At 45.6% G+C, this 23,230-nt stretch overlaps 1 protein-coding gene across 4 annotated transcripts in view; it reads left to right on the top strand.

Annotated features, from left to right (window-relative positions):
* MBD5 (methyl-CpG binding domain protein 5) overlaps positions 1–23,230 on the top strand; it is a 368,139-nt gene that overhangs the window by 70,658 nt on the left and 274,251 nt on the right. The window lies entirely within an intron of this gene.

Genomic DNA, 23,230 nt, shown 5'->3' with positions numbered 1-23,230 from the left:
ACAAGCATTTGCAATGCAGTGGTTCTCGCATTTGCTTGAGTTAGAGCTATTAGCGTTGTAGACTCTTAACCGGACTTTTCTTTCCACATAAACCGAAAATGAAAAGTAAAACAGTGTCACATAAGCAAGCCATGAGCGTGAAGGGGACACACAAATGGAAACAGAAGTTTGCTCGCAGTCAAGCGTATCAGCAATAGTGCAATTATCCACGTAACCGGCAAAAGTGCAAATATCCATGTAAAAGGGGCGATATCATGCAAAGCGCTTGAATACTGCCCACCGAAATCGCGCTGCATAGGAAATAAAAAGAAAAGGTAGACCAGAAGCAATGTGGAACACACAACCTCTTATGTTTTCAATAGTTTACTGCTGCTCTTGAGGAGAGCTAAACACCGGAAAAGGCAAGACCTATGCATGCCTTTCACTAATGAAATCAAGCAAAGTTTTTAAAAGGCAAGCCCACGAACCAGTCAAACTGATGGACATGACATAGGCGTGGTTAAAAGCCCACAGAGAGATTATAACAGGAGCCAGTACGCCTGCGCACTCAACCCTAATAGCTCAGCATTGTGCTCTGAACCAGCCTTCCCCCATTCTCTTATGAAAAACACCCAGATTGTAAACTCAATTGGAATTTAAAGTTGTCCTGTGACTGTTAGGAGAGATGTGTAATGTGAAGTCTGTTTTTTGTGCTCTGGATTTTCTTTGCAGCTGGTTCCTTTGTGGATAGACTTCTAAATCCTGGCCTCAGATGTGTTGTTTGTGCAGTCTAGGTCATTGACTCCTGTCAGTTCTTGTCTGACATACTGAAAGTCTGTAGGTTGCCTCCTTTGAAAATTCTTTTATTTTAGGGTGGACTCTTCAAACATTACCTAGTACTCAACCACTGGAGACCTGAATTTGTGTAAAAGCTTCCTGCTGCCAGGCATGGTGCTATGGTTTGCACAGACTCTGTCCAAGCATAGTAGCAAGATTATGCCAATGGTAATAATTGGTTTGTTCTCTCTAGATGGATTTCAGAATTCCTGGTAATGAGGAAAGGCACTCATCCATCTAGATCCTCTTGAGTCTTATCTATAGGCAAACGTCAGCAGGTTTCTTACTTAGTCCCCTACAGAGATCATGACTGATAATTCCTTACCATGCTTCCTATACATAAAGTCTGATGCATTGAAGCTCCATTTCTGTCTCCTATCTTTCAGAGTTACATCCCTAGCAACCCTTTTCTCACCCCCTTCCCTCGCTCACCTGCATACAACCGGAAACATCACTGCGTTAGGTACATGATTAACTTACCCTTAAAGGCCTTCCAGTGTAACCCTCATATGGGAGGTAAGGCATTTCTCACTTGAGTTCATATTTGAAGTAGAATGTGAGATTGCTGCAGAATGGATGTGGTTACTTAGTTTGGTGAGTGCCACCAACCTTCCCCAGTATTTCAGGCCCTCTGCTGCCGTACAGACACACAGTTTTTTTTTCTAGGAATTCTCTGAGTGGTCTTGTGGGGTTGTAAGCCACAGCAGCTACATGTGTGATTCATAGGTGTTACGATGACACTGTGGAGATGGAGGACCTTGGACCGTGCACCCTTGCAGTTTCTGGCAGTGTTTACACAGAAGGAAGAGGAGAACTCTTGGAGGAGTAAAAGGATGAGACAATGTGATAGCTTTTCTGCATGATGTATGCATTACCCTACTCGGAAATGATATTACATCATTCTAGGATCAACCGGTGTGTGAAGGGCTCTGCATGCCCACAAAGCTGTCTTGCTTTATTTTGCTTGTTTGTTATTACATACAGTTATGATATTTTATTGTATGAGCAGTAAAAAAACATTAAATGTGATTATATATGTCAGTATACCAACACTGGTATTGAATTCATTCTTGCCTGGCCATACTAACACAAAACCTAAAAAAATATGTTGATTACTGCAGAGCATAGTGAGTAAAACTCCTTAATTATTTGCCCCTGTGATGTGTGTGGCAGCTTAAAAAGAACTAAGGCAAATAACCCAGTGAATTGCAATGGTTTTGATACAGCACGTTCACCATCACTATGGAGATAGGACTGTCTAAATACTTAAGATCATTTTGCTTGGTAGACCACCCATAAGATGGAGGTGATGGGTGACTTTTGCAGTCGTCATTAGAACTTGTGGAAAAAGCTACAGATAGCTGGACTTGCTCTAGTTGGTGCTACTGACTGTATGCATGTGTGGGATGTTTGGAGAGCTCTTAATCTTCTCTGATTATATCATTTCATTATGCCAGAATACATTTGTTACTTTCATCTCTTTTCTTGAGCCTGTTTACCGTCCAGAAACATCCAAAACATTTGTGCTTCCCAAATTTTTCAAAGTAGAAATCCATGCAAGCTAACAGAGAGCTAATGGGCATCAGGGCAGGTGGAGGTGATTCACCACAATAGATGCTGATGAGAATTTGCATAAATATTCCAAAATAATCCTTTGTAATTTTTTTGCCATTTTGTGATTACATTAAACCACAGTTTATCTTTTTTCCATGCTGTTCAATGCATTGTCACCCACTAGTAAGCTGTGCAGATATACCATAGAGGTGTTTATCACTTGAAGTGTCCTGTTTGTGGAACCTATTGTTGAGCTTTTGTGCGTTTTTTTTTTTCCTGTGCTGTTCGAAGTGGTTTAAAGTCACGTTAGAGTCAGGATGGATGTGTTTCCATTGCCTGACTCACTTTGTAAATTGTAAACAGTGTCCCACTGTGTTTTGCCCTAGGTTCTTAGGCACACCCCTTCCTTAACATTTCTAATTCTGGTCATGGAAACCCTTCAAATCCATGTTTAAGATAGCATTTGGACTCCAGAACATTACTGAGTAAATTACTCATGTTTAAGGCCTGGGAGACTTTTCAAAGGATTTCCTGGATAATGATGCAGGATAGTCCCAAAAAAATCTCTGTCAGGAAGACAGTGGACCATCACTGTCTCTGACTGGATTCCTCCACTTGAAGTGCAAGGATGGGAATTCAAAGATGGGTGAATTCCACTGCTAGACTTGGAATGCATGGGTATACTTCTAGTCAGTTTTGTCCCTCATATTAAAATGGGGATTATTTATCACTTAATCAATGATCGCACTAATAATCCATAATTTATAAGCATTTTTTTAATTGTTTTATTATTATTTTTATTAACATTTTGCTGTTGTACAAATTAAGTAATTTTAGACGTTGACAAACATTTATCGTGCTCATGGGTGTTAGTAATTAGTTCCCTGTACGTATTCTTAAATCTGGTATTTAACTTACTATATCTTAACAGTGTTAATGCACCTTATGTTCCCCGAAAGTTGCGTGTGTAAGTATATTTTAACATAATGGCTTCTGTCACACACCTTTACATTCATTTCCCTACATAACAGTCCTAATCTAATATCAAACAACATTAACATGATGGTGCATCGGGTCCTTACAAGTCTATTTGCTGGGGAATGTCGTGGTGCAACAGTTCTGAAGAGGGGTCCGGCCCGTCACCCGGACATCGACAATCCTTTCATGTGTGCAGGGTCACCTAGTTGACACCATGCTACTCTCTAGCTCCACTATATTTATCCCCTTCTGTGTTCTACATCTCCTGTCTGCTTCTTGGTAATCTCCTAGTCTCGTGTAATGTTATCAGTGCTATGTGATATGGCATTAGCTTCCGCACTCCCAATGACTCTTCTTCCTAATTAATATGTCAGTTCGTTTCCTCCGCGTCATTTCCTCCCTCCCTCCCTGATGGGTCACTACACGCCCCCACTCTGTCAGCATCTCCTCCCATGCCGGAGCAATGGGTGTCTGGCGTAGGCCCCTTGCTTCTTCACCCTTCAGGACCTGTAGTTCGGCCCCAGCCCATCTCGATACGTCCCGTCTCCATTCGGTCAAGGTAGGGTGTCTGGATGACTTCCAGCCCAAAGCGATTAGTCTCCTAAATAGCACTAGGGCAAGATCCAGGAAGCGCTTTTTTACCTTCCCAATTGTTAATCCTGTTTTCAGGCCTAATAGGCACATAGCCGGGGTCTGAGGTATTGCCACTCCCAACAGTCTCTTCAGGTCATTCGTCACTGTCTCCCATCCCCACTGGATCTCTGGGCAGTGCCAGACCATGTGATCAAGGTCTGCATCTACGTCATCGCATTTGGGACATACCTTAGGAACACCTCCATATATACGGGTTAAGCCGTGTGGGGTAAGGTATGTTCTATGTGTGTAATTAAACTGAATATATCTCAGCCGCGTGTTCCTCGAGTCTACCCACAGGTATGCTAACATCTTCTGCCACTCTGTGTCCAACAGCTCCCTAGCCAGTGTCCTTTCCCATCTTCCTCTCAGGGGTCGTAGCTGATCTATTGTGTCTTCAATTTGAGTTCTGTACAGTTTGGTGATTAGGTGGGTATCTTCTCCCGACGTCAACAGGAGGTGCAGTACCCGATGCGTGGCAGGCTCCGCATTAATTGTGTCCCAATGGTCCCTTAAGATGTGGATTAGCATCTGGTATACAAGAAACTGTCCCCGTGGGACCCCATTATTGTCCACTAGTTCAGCAAAGGATCTCAGCACCCCTTCACTAAATAGATCTCCTATCGTCTCCCCCCCAGCCTTTAACCATCCAGTGTCCACCCGGCTCCCCTCCAATGTCTTTATCTTGAGTAGGGACAGTGGTAAGGCAGGGGAGTAGGCCTTCCCCACCCCCACTCGCCGTGAGCACCTCTTCCAGCAGGCTAAGGCCACCTTCGCCAGCGCGCTCTTTTCCTGGGGCTCCATCCTCCGGCCCACCATGTGTGAAATGATCTCCTCCGTTCTCGTCTCGCTATTTGCGGTACACCTATCTAGGTGTCCCCCTCCTACGAACCATCTGGAGGTCCACTGTAACTGGCATGCTAAATAATAGAATTCGAAATCTGGGACACCAAGTCCTCCCTCAATGGTCGGCCTACATAAAATCGAGAGTGCTGTGCGTCGTTGGCCTCCATCCCATACTACGTCCCTGAGTAAGGAGTTCAACTCCCTGAACCATGACATGGGGATCTGGACCGGTAAATTAGTGAAGTGGTAAAGGAGGCAGGGCAACATAATCATTTTTGACAATTATATCCTGGCCATTATAGATAGTTTCAGTGACTGCTAGAACCCAACGGAGGCCCGAAGGGAGCCGAGCGCTCTGCCGATATTTCCGTCTTGTAAGTCCCTCAGGTCGTGGAATACGTGTATACCCAGGTACTTAAAAGTATTTGGTGCCCATACCACAGCCTCTGGGAACGTAGGGGGCTGGTCGCAGCCCGCTGTGATCGGGAAGACGAAAGTCTTGCCCCTGTTGAGGCATAATCCCGAAAGACCTCCTAAATGATCTAGAGCCTGCAGGGCCCACAAGAGCCCAGTCTCCCCGTCTCTGCGGTAGATTAGGATATCGTCAGCATAGAGTGAAATGATATGCTCGGTCTGTCCCCATACCACCCCCCTACCCACACCCTCCATCCGCAGGTGAGCCACTAAGGGTTCAATGGCCAGGGCAAATAATAGCGGCGACAGCAGGCCTCCCTGCCTAGTGCCCCTGTATATGGGGTAGGGGTTTGAGATCGTTCTTCCCGTCCTCACTCTCGCTAGCGGGGCTGCGTAGAGAAGATCCACCCACTTAACCCATCCGGCCCCCAAGCTCATCCTTAGCATCACTGTCCTCAGGTAATCCCAGCGGATCGAATCAAAGGTTTTCTCGAAGTCTATTGCAAGTAACATCCCGGTTGGGGGCTTCTCTGCACTTGGCATTTGTAAAATAGCGAAGAGGCATCTAAGATTCAGCGAGGTGCTACGGTTCGGAACAAACCCATTTTCATCCGCGTGTACTAGTGTGGATATATGTTGAAGCAGGCGGTTGGCCAGTATTTTGCTAAGAATTTTGAAATCACTGTTCAACATTGAGAGTGGTCGGAAATCGGTGACAGACGCTTCACCCGATTTCAACTTGGGCAAAGGAACCACTAGTGCTTCTCTTAGCAAGTCTGGGAGCAGGCCACGGTGTAATGCCTCCGTGTAAAGGTCCACCAGCTGGGGGGCCAGCAGCTTTGAATACCTCTTACAAAAGTCCATTGGTAGACCGTCAGTGCAGAGCGTTTTCCCTGAGGCCAGCTGCGAGATGCCCTCCAGTACTTCCTCCGTTGTCACTGGTCCCCCTAGCCCATCGCCATCCTCACTGGTCAGGGTCGGTAGCGGGAGCGGCCGTAGGAAACCCTGCAGGCGGTCCTCATCAAGGTTGCCCAGGTCCCTGTACAGGAAAGTGTAGTATTCTTTAAAAGCTCATTTATGGGGCCTGGTCTAAATCTACGTTCGCCTTTCATATCACGTAAACTCACCATGGGTGCTCCCTCCCCTCCCGGTCTCACCAACCATGCCAGCATCCTTCCAGATCTGCCCTCCTCAGCCTGTACTGAGGCCAAGTGTCTCTGCATGCAATGGCAGCGGAGTTGTTCTTCCACGTGAGAGTGGGATTTTTTCGCCTGCTCGTCGTACTCCTGCTCTGGTGTTCCACTATGTCCGCTTTTTCCCCCCTCGTGTATAGTTTTCTCTAGCGTAGTCAGTTCCCGTTCTAATGTGTGTCTTATTCCGACTGTCTGCCCTATACTATAACCGCTCGTCGCCACTTTTAAGTGTTTCCCATTCCATATGTCTGGAGGAGGCTGACCCCTTGTTAATGATGATGTGGTCGGTCAAGTAGGAGCGGAGCGTTTCTCTGTATGACTGGTCCTCCAGTGCAGCTGGGGATATTCTCCACAGTGGTTAGGGGGGGGGGGGCCTGTCCTCATTCACCTCCATGTTAGTAGCAATGGGTTATGATCCAATATAGTGTGCCCCAGGTACTCAGAGTGGGTCACTCCCCTCGCCAGGCCGGGAGTGCACACCACCCTGTCTATCCTAGTATGTATCCGATGGAGGCCTGAATAATAAGAATAGTCTTTACCATGAGGGTGCTGTTCACGCCAGATGTCAACCAGCCCCCAGGCATGCACCCATTCTCTTCATTTTTTTAGCTATTTTATGTGTCACTGTGCCCGGCAGCAGAGGGGTGGAGCGGTGCAGGTCTACGTCCAAAATGCTATTAAAGTCTCCCCCCCAATAACAGTTCCCCATGTTGCTGGCGGGTAAGGTGGCTCGAGAGGCGTTGCGGGAAGGGGGCCTGATCCTGGTTGGGAGTGTAAATACTTCCTAATACTATTGGGATTCCATGGAGTTTCCCCTCTACCACTACGAACCTACCCTCCTGATCTATGTCGGTGGATGTCGCCTCGAAGGGTACTCCAGCGCAAACCCAGACCAACGCTCCCCTGGAGTAGGCGGAATACCTAGTAGCGAACACCTGCCCTCTACATCGTAGTTTCTCTACCTCGCTCGCTGTCAATTTCCTGAAGCATCGCTACATGTATGCCTCTCCTCTTCAGATGGGACAATATTCTGTGCCTTTTTGCTGGTGACCCCATCCCACGGATGTTCCACGTTTAGAGATTATAGTCTGCCATTTGGATATATCAAGGGAAAATGCGAGCCCAACCACCTCTCGTTGCATCCCTCTCCCCTTTGTGTGTTTCCACAAACATCATGTAAACAGCCTACCATCCCCAGGCACCATCAAAAGTCAAACTTGAAAAACCCCAACTCCCCTACCCCAGGGCACCTCCTCAAATGTAGGCTGCCCAAGTGAACCGTGCAACCAAGCAAAGTAATCAGCCAAGTAAGCATAGTTCTCGCCAGTCTAACTGAGTGGACAAGCAACCGGTCGGGGGGTGGTTCCATGTCCGTCGGGGCCCAATATCCATTCAGTGTGTCCCGCCCCAGGGCCAGCCCACATGTACGTTTACCCCAGTTCATCTGCCGTCTGCGGGGTCACCCTTGGTGGTTGCCCTAAGGAGCTGGAGCCCTCTACCGACGATACTGAAGTGCCATCTGAGTCTCTCTCGTCGCTCCCCAGTGGGGAAGCTTCTCTGCCCACAGAGGCCGCCGCCCTCAGGGCCTCCTTATTACCCAGTTCCTTATTACCCCCCCCCCCCCCCCTCCCCCCACACGCCCATCGAGGGCCAAGGCCCGGTCTCACCTGCCCTCCGCCGTCATTTTCTCTGTCCTCCGCGGGCCTCCAACCATTCCCATGCTTCCTCAGGGTTTTGGAAGAAAGTGGTCTTATCCTCCACCATCACTTTCAGTCTTGCCGGGAAGAGAAGCGAGTACTGGATTCCTTCCTCCCTCATTGCCCTCTTCACCGCAAGGAAGGAAGATCTCCTTATTTGGACTTCAATTGTAAAGTCCGAAAAGAGGTATTACTTCTCCATTCGCCACTCTAAAAGGTCCTGCCTCCCTGGCCCTCTGGAGCAGAATGTCTCTGTCTTTGTAGTGGAGCAGTCTTGCAATCACCACCCGGGGTGGTCTTCCGGGTGCCGGGGACTCGGTGTGCTCGTTTCAGGGTGAAAAACTGTGTCAGTCGTCCCGGAGCCATGACCGTACACATCCACTCCTCCAGGAATTCCACCGCATTTGTGCCTTTCGAGCCCTCCGGGAGACCCACTACTCGTACATTGTTCCTTCGGTTTCTCCCCTTATAATCCTCCGCCCTTTGCTCCAGTCGCGTTATTCTCTCCTTTAGATGCAGCTCTGCGGACTCCAGGACTTTTTGTCTTGGTGCAACATCTGTTAGCGTGACCTCTGTTTCCTTGACCCTATCTGTCAGTTTTTGGTGACCCGCCCGAAGGAGGCCAACCTCTACTGCGACCTGGTTGATGTTGTGCTGTAGAGTAGCTTTTGTATCTTCGATTGCACCCAAGATTTTGTCTAGGGTGTCCTGGACCTTGGACTGCGTGAGGTCTCACATGTCCCCCCCTTTGCGCTCAGTAGATGTCGTGCAATCCATGTTTCTACCTCCGCGTCGGTTCCTAGTGGTCATCAGCGCTGAAGGGCCAGGTATCCGGTTTTCTAATGTGGCTTGTGTCTCCGCACCTCCTTGTCGCTTGCTCCCACCGATCCTAGCACCAGTGGACCTAGCTCAGGGCTTTACGTCAGCGCATCAGTATGCTGGTCAACAAGTTGTCCTCTTCACTGGGGGTCGAGTAGTAACTCCTCCTGATTGCTCCGAATGGGCCTCCACCATGACCAGTCGCTCCCCTACCGCATATCCGGCGGCCAGTGCTGTCTCTTCCCTCGCACTGCTGAGGTAGTTCACCTACACTCTCAAAGCTTGCCGGGCCCTCATCTCCCGGGGCCCCTCCAAGTCACTTGTTAGCGGGTCCGGTCTCCCCAGGGATCCACCAGCGCTCTCGGCGCCCCAGAAAGGTCTTGCCAGGGGCCCCCCGCTTTGGTCCTCAACGGGCCAGGGCCTGCGTGCTGCATAGCCATCGGCACGGTGACTCCAGTGCTAACTCCGTTCTTTTAGTGAGATCGGGGAGTCCCTTAATGTCCTCTCGCTCCCCAGCTGATGCCGTTCAGCAAATCAAAGGGCCCGGGGCCGCCCGCGCCCACGGGGCCCAGCCAGGAGCCCAGCTCACCTGATTCTTTGCGCAGGGGCTCCCACCGGTCCGCGCGACCGCTCCATCTGTGAAATTCCAGATCTTTCGCCCCTTGAGATCTGGGGGGCGTAATAAGCATCCCCCGGCGCGAGAGGCTCCAAATTCAGGGTTCCGCGCCCCTCACCACCGCGTTCCTCGGGTCGCGAGCGGGCAGTCCCTGTCACCCGAGTCCCCGGCTTGCGTTCGGGGCTCCAGGTCTCGACAGGGCCACTCCACCACACCGGCCAGATTCGCCACAGGGGCCCGGCAAACAGCCAGCACGGGTCACCGCCCTCTCCTACGGGCTCCGCGTGCGTCACCCTCGCTGATGGCCCCGGAGTGGGGCTCCGCTCTCTGGATAACTAGTAGGCCCCTTCGGGGCTACTGGACTAAACGTCCGCCATCTTGGCTTGCGTGACCACGCCCCTATAATTTACAAGCATTACACCCTTTTTAAGGTTTAACAAACAGTAGTGGAAATAGTAAAAAATATTAGTTCTATCTTTGTATTTCACAGCAAAACAATGCTTATATAAATTGCCTCTGTTGGGGACTGTAAGTTTGTGCAATAAGAAAATGAATACTGGAAAGTGTTTACTTTGTATATACAATCAAGTCTTGTTTGCGTCAGTGTATTTCACTATGAGGCAGTGCACAATTATTGGTTTGTTTATGGTATATATTGTGATTTTACTTGTATTGAATTGATGCTTGTTACATGTGTAAATTGAACTCCCAGCTAGAGTGTTTGTTTTCTGTACATTAATGTATACAGGAATAATCTCCTGCTAGGCAATCTTCAGGTTCAAAAGAATTCCAGTTAAACCACTGTATACCATATGTTATATACCCAGGTTCCCACTGGTGTATGGACATCTCATTCTGTTTTGTAGTACATCAAAACATGTTGGTTGGTAGTCCTCACCAATATCCCTTCCAAAGAACTGTTCGCTCAGTGAACTATAGATCCTCTTCCCGAGATGGACCATGGACTGGGCTGCTACACGAAGTACTGGTTCCCAAAAATGACTGGGCTCTCGGACCTCAGATTGTTGAACTCATGTCTGAACAAGTTGTTTAAAATGATGACCTTTGCACAAGTTCTGCTAGCCTTTGACCACGAGGATTGAAGGGTTTCCCTGGACCTGCAGGACGCATATTTTCATGTAGTCCAAGTCTTAATTTCACAAAGGCTGCCCTTTGTTGGTCCTTCATTGAACTGTTTATTTGAAGGGCTTTACACCTCCACTGCAAGCATTTCACATTAAGGCTATAGTCTTGATGTTTCAAGTTAGAGCTACAGTTCCCACCCTTAAGTTTCTTAGGCTTCAGGGCCAGTTACCATCTAATATGCTATTGGTGCCTCATACTCAGTGACATATGTGGGGCCTTCAATGAAACGTCAGGGTTGTGGAATTTAATAAAATATCTACTTGCCAATGGAACAGGCTGCCTCTTAAATCTACTTGTCCTGTAAAAAATCTACTTGTCCCTTTGGTGCCATGTATTGCGGTGACAAATTATGACAGCAATCTCTTTATGTAAGAGCTCTGATAATAGCCTCTCTGATTATGCCAGGGCTACTACTGTACTAGGGCTTGAATCCCTACTAGGCAATCGTCTTATTTTGCCACATTTCCACGGATCTACATACTGGGGCTGGAGGAAGCAGTAAGCAATAGTTCCAAGGCTGGAATATCTTTAAATCTGCAAACCTACTAACTTGGATGTTGTTAGGAATTTTAACCAGCTCTTCTCTAATCTTTTCCCATAATGAGAATGGTTGAATCCGGACAGTGGCAGAAGTAGAAGTTCTTTCAGGGTTGGGAAAAAAACGGTTGGAGGGAAAGTGAACTTGTAAGCTCAATAGTTCACATGAGCACATCTATACATGGATATTGGCTGGTTCTAAAATAAAGTTCACAAATATTTTCTAGGGGTCCGATTTCTTGGTCTACTTCTGTAAGTTCTTGAGAATTCATGAAAGCCACTAATTCAGAGACAAATACCATGGTTGCACTTTTGTGACTTTATTTAAGAATAGGGTCCTTAATTAGGTCTGGTGTTAACAAAGACATTCTATCTTTCGTCCGGCTTTACTGTGAGTGATCGCATTCGCTGTTCCACAAGGACCATATTGGCACACAAATTAGTTTTGTTCAGTGCCAGGAACTACTGTGGCAATCAGTGGCTTAACAAAACTCGAGGGGTCCTACCTGCAAGGAACATGGAGCCCCCCCCCCCTCCAGACTCTCTCAGGGCAGGTGCTGTGCTGAGGGGCCCCCTGTGTGTACGTTCCATGACATCACAATAGCAACGGGCATTTAAGAAGACTGGCAGTGTTTCCCGCCCCCCCAAATCTCCACCCGAATACAGCCACTGGGAGGAGAAGGTCTTGGCTACCCTGCACCCGGAAGGCCAGGCTTGTCTCACTGGAGGATTGGACTCTGGTAGGTCATAAATCCCGCCCCCCCCCTACCATTTGCCACGTTTGTAATGCATGTCTCACCCTATCCCGGCCACTAACGCACAACCCCACAACATATACACATTCCCTTTACACCCATACCCATATCCCCTGCATGGCCACACCTCCCCACTAACCCTCCAAACCATCCCTGTATGCACAATGACCATCCCGCCATGTAATGTAGGTAACACTACATTGCCCACAATGCACCACAATCCCTCAACAAACAATGCATGACACAGCCCCAAGGAACCCTGCATGCATATAATTGGAGATGGAAGCAGACCAAACAGATGGTATGTGCTGGAAGGGATATGGCAATGACAGGATGGGGGGCAGAAGACAGGTGATAAACATGCCAATGCCAATTAATTATACATAAACACATATGCCATGTCTGTGATGCAAAGGGACAGTACAGTCAATGCCATATCTCCACTAGCACTACTACAACACTATCAACCACTAGCCAAAAAGCCCATATATTGAAGGAGTCACTAATCAGTATTTTCAATACCACACAGGCACCCCTCACACCCGGCTGGGTGTGCCAAGAGGTGCCAGTCCACCAGCAGAAGAAGGCCCCAGTGACAACAGTACAACTGGATGTCTGGACCCAGATGACTACCCTGGCCCATCCCACAGCCCTGGACAGTCCCCCTCCAGAAGCCCCACCCAGGACACCACTGACACCCCCACCACTCAGCCCCCACTATCAGCTGTGGCCCAACAACCCCACACCAGTGTCTCCAGGCCACTGACTGCTTACCTGTACAGGGACTGGAGTCAACACCCATCACCAGGCTGGACGATGAAGGTCCCAGTGCAAGTGGGACTGGGCGACCTCTGCTGGGGACACAGGTGCAGGGGGCAAGGGCCAGTGGAAGGGTATCAATGGCCCAGGGGGGTGGTTCAAGGAGGGACTTGGCTGCCCATGAGGCCATTGCAAAGGTCCTGGGGGCATACCACCACTCTCATGACAGGATGGGCCAGATCCTGGCCACGTTGCAGGGAAACCAGAGGCTGCAGGTGGCACACCACCAGGAGGCCATGGAGCAATGGCAACAATTGAATGCCAGCATGACCTCCATTGCAGGGGTGCTGCTGAGAATACCCAACATCATGCCTCAGTCCTCAACCTACCAGTAGCCAGGAGACAGCGCAGCCCTCAAGATCAGCAGCAGCTATTGGAATGGTGGCCTCTGAATCTGGCTTTGAAGAGGCCAAAGGTCCTCTCAATAACTCTCCTTGTACGACCATGGGCATTATTGTACTGGTGTTCAGCCCCTGTCCTGGGATTTATCACAGGTCAGTAAGAGCCTTCCTTCCTGTTGGGACCGCAAGTTAGCGGTCTAGTGTTAGGGAGCCGATTCTGGGCTGGGCCTCGTTCCTGCAGGCATAAATGTGCCAGAACGAGCGACCGCGCAGCCCGTCTGCGCCCAACCGGGCCCCGGGGCCAGAAATGCTGCCCTTTTTCATAGCTGTGCAGTATCTGGGGGAGAGGAAGATTACAGTAAACTATCGCCTAATCCCACTAATAATGTAGTATCTAAGCCTTTAAGGAAGGGTGGAGCTATTTGGACCTGTGAAACCAGTAATTGGGCTATTCAAGTCCCTATAGAGGCAACAAAGGTAAGAAACCATGACATTAGGCTGACAGGGTTGGGAGAGAAAAAAATGAAACAGAAGGCATTTCATAATTAAAGCTTTCAGTATGCCTTAATAAATGCTAGGTCCCTTCCCAAACATAAACAGGAAATCTGCGAAATGAGATTGATAATTGGCAGATTGATTGTCTATTTATTACTGAAACCTGGGGTAAAGTAGAATCTGACCCAGACTTTATTGTCGCCTCTCCACCAGGTTTTACCTTCCACAGACTTGATAGACCTCAGAACTGGGGGGGTTGGCCATTATCTATAGGTCTACGTTGGTATGCACATGCATTAGTTCTTCGACAGATTCATGTGAGGCAATGACATTTACAATTTCTCAAAACAGTGGGGTACTACTAGAGGGGCTGTTTTTTTTTTTTTTTACAGTCTTGGCCTAAGTTGATAGAACCTATGGTTCTGTCTGCAAAAGCTGTGATATTGGGTGATTTTAACATGCACTTTGATGAGACGTCACCTCCTAAGATCCGTGAATTCATTGACTTTATGGAGGCCCTGGATTGGACCTCCAGAGTCTCGTCGGCCACCCATATTGCAGGGCATATTCTGGATGGGGTGTTTGCACGAGCTACTCAACAGGTGGAGGTAACCATGATACAGTTGAGTTGGACGGATCATCATCTGCTGAAATTTAAACTCGCCTCAAAGAATGTTGGGGCTGCTAACGTGGAAACGAACAAGGTAGCCAGGTCATGGAAACCGGTTAAAGTAGAGGAATTAGGCCCAGCTTTAGAAGCTGGTTGGGATAAGGCTAAAGCTATGGCCTTGCCCCTGATTGACAGCTTTCTGAAAGGAGTGGAAATTACCATGGAAGAAATGGTACCCCCTGTAATTAGAAGGCCCAATATTCAGAAGAAACCAGGTCACCCTTGCTTTACAAAAGACCTCAAACTCCTTCAAAGAAAGTAGCGACAACAGGAAAGACGGTGGAAACTTAATCCAGTACCTGAGGAAAGGGTGGCCCTTAAGTCCACTCTAAAGGCTTATAAAGCAGCACAATTTATGGCCAAATCTAAATTTTATACTACCAAAGTAAAGAAGGCTATTAATGCCCCCAGGGAACTTTTTAAGACTATTAAGGCCCTAACTGCCCATGAAGCCGGCTGGTCTAGAAAACTCTCAGGGTTTCTGTGAAAAAGTTGCTTTTCATTTTGAAAATAAGATATTGCAAATACATAGCAACTTTGATACCCAGATTATTCCCAAAGTATTACCCTCCCCCCCCCCCCCCCATGATAACAGAGAGTGCTACAGCAGATGACCAGTCACTAATGTCATATTTCCAACCCCCTTCCATGGATACTATTAAAAAGAAGATTCTTGAAATTAAATCGGGCTCCCCTCTGGATCCGTGTCCTCCTTCCATTTTTCACTTGGTTCCAGATTTAATGCCACGGATGTTGGTCCCCATTTACCAAGAGGTAGCTATGTCTGGGGAGTACCCATCTATCTGGAAAGAAACAATAGTAGTACCCCTCAAGAAAAAAAACAGAGTGGGATAATCAGGACATGAGTAATTTGCGGCCAATAGCACGTCTCCCGTTTTTGGCAAAGATTCTAGAAACATTTTTGAACTCTGAATTGATCGAGTTTTTAACAAAAGCGGATGCTCTTGATATCTCCCAATACGGGTTCAGAAAAGGGCATAGTACTGAAACTGCCCTAATCTCATCCTCTGATACTATTCGAAGGATGGTTGATGAAGGCAAGGGGGCCGTTTTGGTTCTTTTAGATTTATCCGCTGCCTTTGACACTATCTCTCCCACACTATTAATGTCCCGTTTGCATCATGTGGGTTTGAGGGACAAGGCGCTTAAACTTTTGAAGTCTTTTCTTACAAATAGATGGACCACAGTTAGCTGTGGTGATTTCAAATCTAGACCTTATCTTCGGCCGTGTGGGATTCCGCAGGGATCTTCCCTCAGCCCCACATTGTTTAATGTGTATGTAGCGCCTTTGGCTAGTCTAATTCGTACTTTTAGTTTCATTCCATCTTCCTATGCTGATGACTCCCAGCTTATTATTCCTATTAATCAGCCATGGGAGGAGGTTGCAGATCAGTTTAGTAATTGTATGGTGGAAGTGAGTAAATGGATGAAGACCAATTGGCTAAAAATGAATGCCACCAAAACTGAAGTTTTATGTTTTGGACCTGGAAAGAATTTATGGAACTCACGGTGGTGGCCCTCTGAATGTGGTAACTGCCCTGTGCCCACTACTGTTTCTAGAAACCTAGGCATCTTGTTCGACGAACATATGTCTTTTAAAAAACAGATTAATCATGTGGTAACCATCAGTTTATGGTCAATTAAAATGCTCAGAAAAATCTTCCCCTATCAGTTAAATGAATGGAGAGTATCTGCTATCCTGGCATTGGTAATGTCCAAGATAGACTACTGTAATGCACTGTTCCTTAATCTGGATAAGGTGCTGATAAAAAGACTCCAATTAGTTCAGAATTCCGCTGTCAGAGCGGTTCTAATCTCCCACGATGTATATCAGTTAGAGAGAGTCTTAGGAAATTACATTGGTTACCAGTGGCGCAGCGTATCCAGTTTAAGTCGCTCTGTCTTACTTTTAAGGCAGTTCATGGAATAGGACCACAGTACCTGACTTCCAGACTCCTCCTGCATGTACCTAAAAGAAGCTTGAGGTCTTCCCAAGCTCACTTGATTCAGGTCCCTCGCACACATAAAGCCAAATGGGGAGAAAAAGCTTTACAGTAGCTGCAGCCAGAGGATGGAACTCTCTCCCACAGAATATTAGGCAAGAATCAGGTTATATGAAATTTAGGAAAATGGTGAAAACTTGGCTCTTTCCTCGTTAATTGTTTGGTACATCAAGATCAGGGTCTTTGATTTAGTTTGTCTCAGTTTCTTCTATTGGATGTTTTTCTATCTTCATTATTTCTGTTATTATTCTTATCCTCTGTCTATTTTTTTTACTATGTGCTTTCTTCCCAGCGCTTCGATGCTCTTTGAGTAGGAACGCGCTTTATAAATCTCGAATTACATTACATTACATTACATTACAGGTGGCAGCAGCCACTGCATGTTAGGGTAGCCAGAGTCACCTAGGAAGAAGGAAAAAGGAGAGCACATGATACACAGTTGTACATTGCCAAACCAGAGTGTGTCCGGTACCACCGTTCATCACTCCCATGCACACTCACCTACTAGCCAGGCTCTCTCTCTCCCTGTAGTTGTGCCATGAGTTGTGGGACACTGCTGTTCCTCAAAATGTAGACATCATGGACTGATCCAGGGAATCTTGCTTGCACCACCTGCACATTTATGGAATGGAAGTTCTTAAGATTCTGATACACTTGCTCTGTGGCCCTAGGGGGGGGGGGGGGGTAAGGGGAATATGTGTGCCATCAATAGCACCTATCACATGAGGGATTTTGGCCATTGCATAAAAATCTAACTTCACTGTAGGAAGATCTGCCCTTTGTGGGAATAGTATGTAGGCCTGGAGGTGTTGCAGCAAGGCAGTCAGGACGTTTGCCAAGGTTCTGCTGAAAATAGTTTGTAACACACCGGATGCAAAGCCCGCCTGAAAGGACCCAGTAGCCAAAACATGTAAGACACCCAGTATCTGTACTGTGGGAAGGATAGCATAGGGGTTTTTATTGCCAGGCAGGAGATCACACTGCAATAGGGAACACAGCTCACGGATTGTGTCACGGCTCAGCCAATAGTTGATGATTGTGTCGCTCTTCCATGGTAGCCAGGTCAACAAGGGGTCTGTACAGTGGTGTAGCCCTCCCTCTCCACATGGGTAGATGCCTATTGAGGCGGTAAAGAGAACAAGTTTCAGAATGCATCTGACAGTAAACCCCTATCACATCAGGGGTGTGGAATTTATTAAAATATCTACTTGTCCAGAATATAGGTTGCTTCTCAAATCTACTTGTCCTGTAAAAAGATCTACTTGTCCCTCTGGTGCCATGTAGTGTGGCGACAAATTATGGCAGCAATCTCATTATGTAAGAGCTCTGATAATAGCCTCTCTGATTATGCCAGGGCTACTACCATAGTAGGGCTTGAATACTTGCAATTTCAATCCCTACTGTAGTAATTTCCTTATTTTGCCACCTTTCTGCAGATCTGCATACTGGGGCTGGAGGAAGCAGTAAGCAATAGTTCCAGGGCTGGAATGCCTTTGAGTCTGCAAACCTACTAACCTGCATGTTTTAAAGATTTTCACCAGCTTCTCTCTAATATTTTCCCATAATAAGAAAGTTTGGAAATTTACTCCTGACAATGGCAGAATTATAACTTTTTCCAGGGTTGGGAAGAAAGTGGCTGGAGGGAAAATGAACTTGCAAATGCTCAATAGATTTTCACATGAGCAAATCTACCCATGCGTATTTACCCATGCTAAAATACAGTTTCACAAATATTTTATAGGGGTACGATTTCCTGGTATACTTCTCTTGAAAGCCACTAATTCAAAGACATATACCATGGGTGCACTTTTGTGACTTTCTTTAAGAATTTGGGGCCACTTGTAGGTAGGTTCAGATTTGCGACTCGCAAATCCGAATGTAGGATGGTGTCCCTGACCCCCATCTGCGATTCGCAAGGGGGTCGCAAATGCCCACCTCATGAATAATCATGAGGTAGGTTGCAATTTGCGACCCCCTTGCGAATGGCGGCCCTCACAGGGATGGTGGCCTGCTGGAGACAGCAGACCACCATGTCTGTGACTGCTTTTCAATAAAGCATTTTTTTTTTTTTTTTTGTAATGCAGCCTGTTTTCCTTAAAGGAAAACGAGATGAATTACAAAAACGAAAAATTAAATGTTTTCGTTTTCATTTTTTCAGAGCAGGCAGTGGTCCACAGGACCACTGCCTGCTCTAAAAAAATGTTTACAGTGATATTCACAACGGGGAAGGGGTCCCATGGGGACCCCTTCCCTTTTGCGAATGGGTTAGCACCCATTTGAAATGGGTGCAAACTGCGATTGGTTTGCGCCCGCGGTCACAAAACAATCCAACATTGCACTGCAAGTCGCAATTAGGAAGGGAACACCCCTTCCTAATTGCGAGTCGCAAACCTGTTTTGCGATGTGCTTTTTGCACGTCGCAAACAGCGAAATTCGCTGTTTGCGATATGCAAAAAGCTACCTACATGTGGGTCTTGGTCCCTAATTAGGTCTGGTGTTTTGTTTTTATTAAACTTCTATTTCTCTCTCTATCGGCTGGCTTTACTGTGAGTGATCGCATTCTGCTCTTCCACAAGGAGCATATTGGCACACAAAGTAGTTTTGTTCCGTGTCAGGAACTACAGTGGCAATCAGTGACGTAACGAAACTAGAGGGTGCCCCTTTGCAAAGAACATGGAGGAGCCCCCTCTTCAGACTGACTCAGGGCAGGTGCTGTGCTGAAGGGGTCCCCTGGAGGGCGGCTGCGGGGCCTTTGTTATGCCACTTGTGGCAACGTGTGCTTTTAGAGTTCAAAAACTTTTGGAGGGGTTTTTGCCAGTGTTTGTTACAATATTGAGGGCGTGGTAGCTCCCACAACAATAAAGTGTTACAAAAGCCATGTCAAAACAAGACACGCATTGATGAAACTAAAAGACTTCTAAAAAATATGTCGGATCAGTTGAATTTTTTTCAGTGTTTGTTTATTTTCATGCTTCCCATAATCGTGTTGAAAATGGTTACACTGATTTTCCATTAGAAATATTTTTGGGAAATACTAGCATGCATCAACACATTTTACTAAATGACACTTCAAAGAAATAGCACCTAAAATTTCATGGTAGCGAAACTTTTTCCCTACTTGCATTTTTTCTGAACATTTTATTTTAAAAGCAAAGACTCTTCTCTCTTGCTTACAAGCTTCTGCAAACATTTGCATCTAATCAGAGCATTCTGGGAACATTATACTTAGCCTCATAGCCTAAACTTTTCAAACGTGTGTACACCTTTTTTTTTTTTTTGTACTGGAACCAACATCAGTAGTGAAGTTTGACCTTAAAACATTTATTTACAGCACCCACCCTAATAATGAAGGTTTTTAAATAATGAACCATAAATACAAGTTCGAACAGCATTATGTTTTGGAAACATTACCTCAACTGCAGAGAGTTCCACTCTCTGTAAACTGGCAGCCAAAGAGTTTGTGCTGCAGAGTGTTGGGCCTACTTGTCCCAAGGACAAAGTAAACATGAAAACTTGTTGCCTTTGACCCCAAACAATATGTCCCGGCGTTGGGTGTTGGGAATTTCACATCCCTGGAAACTCACACCTGTAGTGAGCCCAACATTGGTGACAAATCTCTGACCAGATCAGTGGAAAAAATAATAATAGGGCTGTTATTTTTTTATTATTTTTTTTTTAAAAGAAAAATATTGAAACCAATTTGATGAGAAGGATACATATTTAGCTGCTTTATTGAGTACAGGACAGCCTTCATATCATTATGAACATCTGAGATTTAGCCTTTCAGAGCAGGTGATCCTTGTGCATCTGGTACAGGTTTACGTACATTGACAGTAACTCCTACTGCACCTGGGAATAAAGTAGCAGGGCTGAGTGGGGTTGATCCTGCTAGTGGTGTCACTGTCTACTGTGCCTTCTGTTGTTGGTATATGTGACACCATTGTTAATATTACTGCTGTTAGAACGACCAAGAAAACAGATTCATATTTACAAACTGAATATGTAGACATTTTGTGAGGTACTGTTACTGTAGATCGATTAATAGTGTGTAATGTATGAATTGAAATACCTGAGTAAAGAAGCAGCGTGCATATGAAAAGTTTAAAGAGATGGCAGAAAAATGCGGTGTTGATTTGACCAAGCAAAAGGACTTGTGCAAAACCTTTACAATGTATATGACTTAATGAGATTGATGAAATGGGTTTATTGTCCCTACTGTCTCATATGAAAGAATTAGCAAATCGTGTTAAGGGACGGATGAATCTAAAGAAATACAGAGACAAATTGAGAACCAAATCTCAAAAGAAAAAGCCTGAAAAAGAGGTAATTTTGAGTGATTCGCTTTGCAAGAATAGGAGAAAATGTGCTTGTTCATTGACAAAGGTCTACTCCCTTACATTTATGACAAAGTTTCTGAAGCTTTAGGAGGACTGACAAGATGGTATAAATTAGTGTCAATTTTGAAAGTGCTTTGGGTTGATTTGAATGTATTATTTGAAGTTGTGATCCCGAAAGATTTGCTGACAGTATGTAAAGCAGCCATAAGTTGGCCAACAGAAGAGCGCTTACTCATTAATTCCCAGATACTTTAGTCATGGATGTTTGTGATTGTGCATCTGAAGCAAAAAGGTTCCAGAGAAAGTCAAAATCACGACAGAGTGGTTCTTGACTTCCTCAGTCAATGATCCAGGTCCAACCAGCTCTTTTGCAAAATACACAGAATCAAGGGCGAATCAATGCAAATCTGTCTGTAGCTCCAGTCATGCAGCCAATGCCCGAAACAGAAAACATTTCTTACAGCAAAATCCTCTGTTGATTGATCATGAATTTTCACTAAATGTGACTTATTCCACAGTGACAGTGGCTGTGGCGGGGGGGGGGAATTGCATACTTGGTGCAGTCCTAAAGGTTGACCAGAGTGACCCACATATAGATTGTGATGTGAATGGCCGCCATGTGTTATTCCTGATATAGTGCACCCACCCTACAGTTTGTCCGATGAAGGTTCCCAACCTACCCCTCTCGGGAAAACAAATCCAAGTTGTTCATATTTGGAATAGACAAATAGCAAATTGATCTCAGTTAATGTCCATGTAAAAATTGGCTCACTCAAGAACAATCACAAATTCATGATATTTAGCAGGAGTTTCATAAAATACTAAGGAGGGATCTCCTGTGTACAATAAATTACTTGATTTATTGTATGCCGGGTGGTGTTGCAATTCACACCCAAGATGAAAATGTACCTTTTAAAATTAAATCGAGAGAGTCTAGATTTCACTTGTTCCCAGTTCTTACAAAAGATGATTTGCCTCCTGATTTAAGAAACACCGTAAAGAGGAGGTTTAGGATTTTACATTAAAGAGGTAGGGCTAATCCAGAGAGACAGGGAAAAGTTCAGTGAAAATAAATGCTGTGTTTATCCTCAAACACCCCAATTGAAGCTTACAGTGGAATCAGAGGAGGCTATGAAGCCCGTAATCTAGAAAACTATAGAGTAGGGAATTCTAAAGAAAAATCAAAAAGTGCGAGGCAGTTCATGCAGTTAGCCTGTGATGGGCATTAAAAACTGAGTGACAAATGGACAGTGGTCTAAAATCTTCAAAAGATTAACAAAATGGTAGTTCCATGTTGTCCTATTGTATCGAATCCTGCTATGGTTTTTTTTTCAGCTACCTGTGGATCCAGACTGGTACAGTCAATGGCTTGTGCCAAGTGTTTGTCTCCATGCCTCTACATGAATATAGCCAGTATCTTTTCATGTTCAGATACCTCAAAGTCTGGGTTGGGTGTCTTATCCCACAATGGTAGATGAAAAGCCCTTCAGTCTTAAGTCAGATACTAAAGAAAGATTTGGAATGTCTGCAACTACTTTGTAACTCAGTGCTGGTGCAATACCTAGATGTCCTCATGGTTGCATTCAAAACAAAAGAAAGAAATTAGATGCAAATGCTCTCTTTAACTATCTTACTGACAATAGTCAGTGCTTCCTACATAAATGCAGTACTGTATGAAAGAAGTGATTTATTTCGGCCATCACATTGAAAAAGTGTTTAAACAACATGTTTCTTCAATCCTAAGAATCAATCCTCTAAGTAACCAAAGGAAAGTGAGGAAATCCATGTAATGTTTGGCTCATGTAGAAAGTGGATTTGAAATGTTTCCCTAAATGCAAAGCCTTTAATGAGGCTTACACACAATGATGTTTTTGAGCCGGTACCATTCAGTGACAAATGCCTAAGTGCCTTCCTCGAGCTCAGAGATAAACTCTGTAGTTCACCCGCTCTAAGAATGACACATTTCCAAAAGGATTTTTCCAAATTTCTTCATGAAAGAGAAGGGTGTGCTTTATTGGATCTTGTGTTTTATGCCACAATAAACCCAATTACTGCCACACTCCCTGGATGTCTGAAATCAGTTGTAAATGTTTGACTTTCAGTTGAACAGTGTGAAGGAATTGTAATAGGTTTCATATTATTGTTAGTTCCTTTTTCTGTTGAGATTGTGCTGATTTATACACAATTCCAGATGTAATAAACAGTCCTCTTCCTAAATATGAGCAAATAATTTTGGCAGCTGACAATATTTTGGCCAAAAAATGAAGTACCTTGAATACTGCAACCCCTTTGCCAAATACAAACAAGGATGAGGAAAATGATGAAATTGACAATGATTGTGAACAAAATTGCGCACCAAGCCAGTACCTTATATTGATGTTCCACTTGAAAAGGCTGATAAAATTCTATTTGTGGAGGGTTCTTGTCCGAGAGGCCTTTGTAATGCATTAAGAGCAGCATATGCAGTTTGCACCATATTGAATCCCATGGAAGCATCATACATGTTGCATTTAAACCAAATCACAAAAAGCACTTTTTCT

The sequence above is a fragment of the Pleurodeles waltl genome, chromosome 3_1 (genome assembly GCF_031143425.1).
Source record: "Pleurodeles waltl isolate 20211129_DDA chromosome 3_1, aPleWal1.hap1.20221129, whole genome shotgun sequence".
NCBI classification, from domain to species: Eukaryota; Metazoa; Chordata; class Amphibia; order Caudata; family Salamandridae; genus Pleurodeles; species Pleurodeles waltl.
The sequence above is the reverse complement of the archived record's forward strand: the minus strand, read 5'-3'. Positions and strand labels throughout refer to the sequence as shown.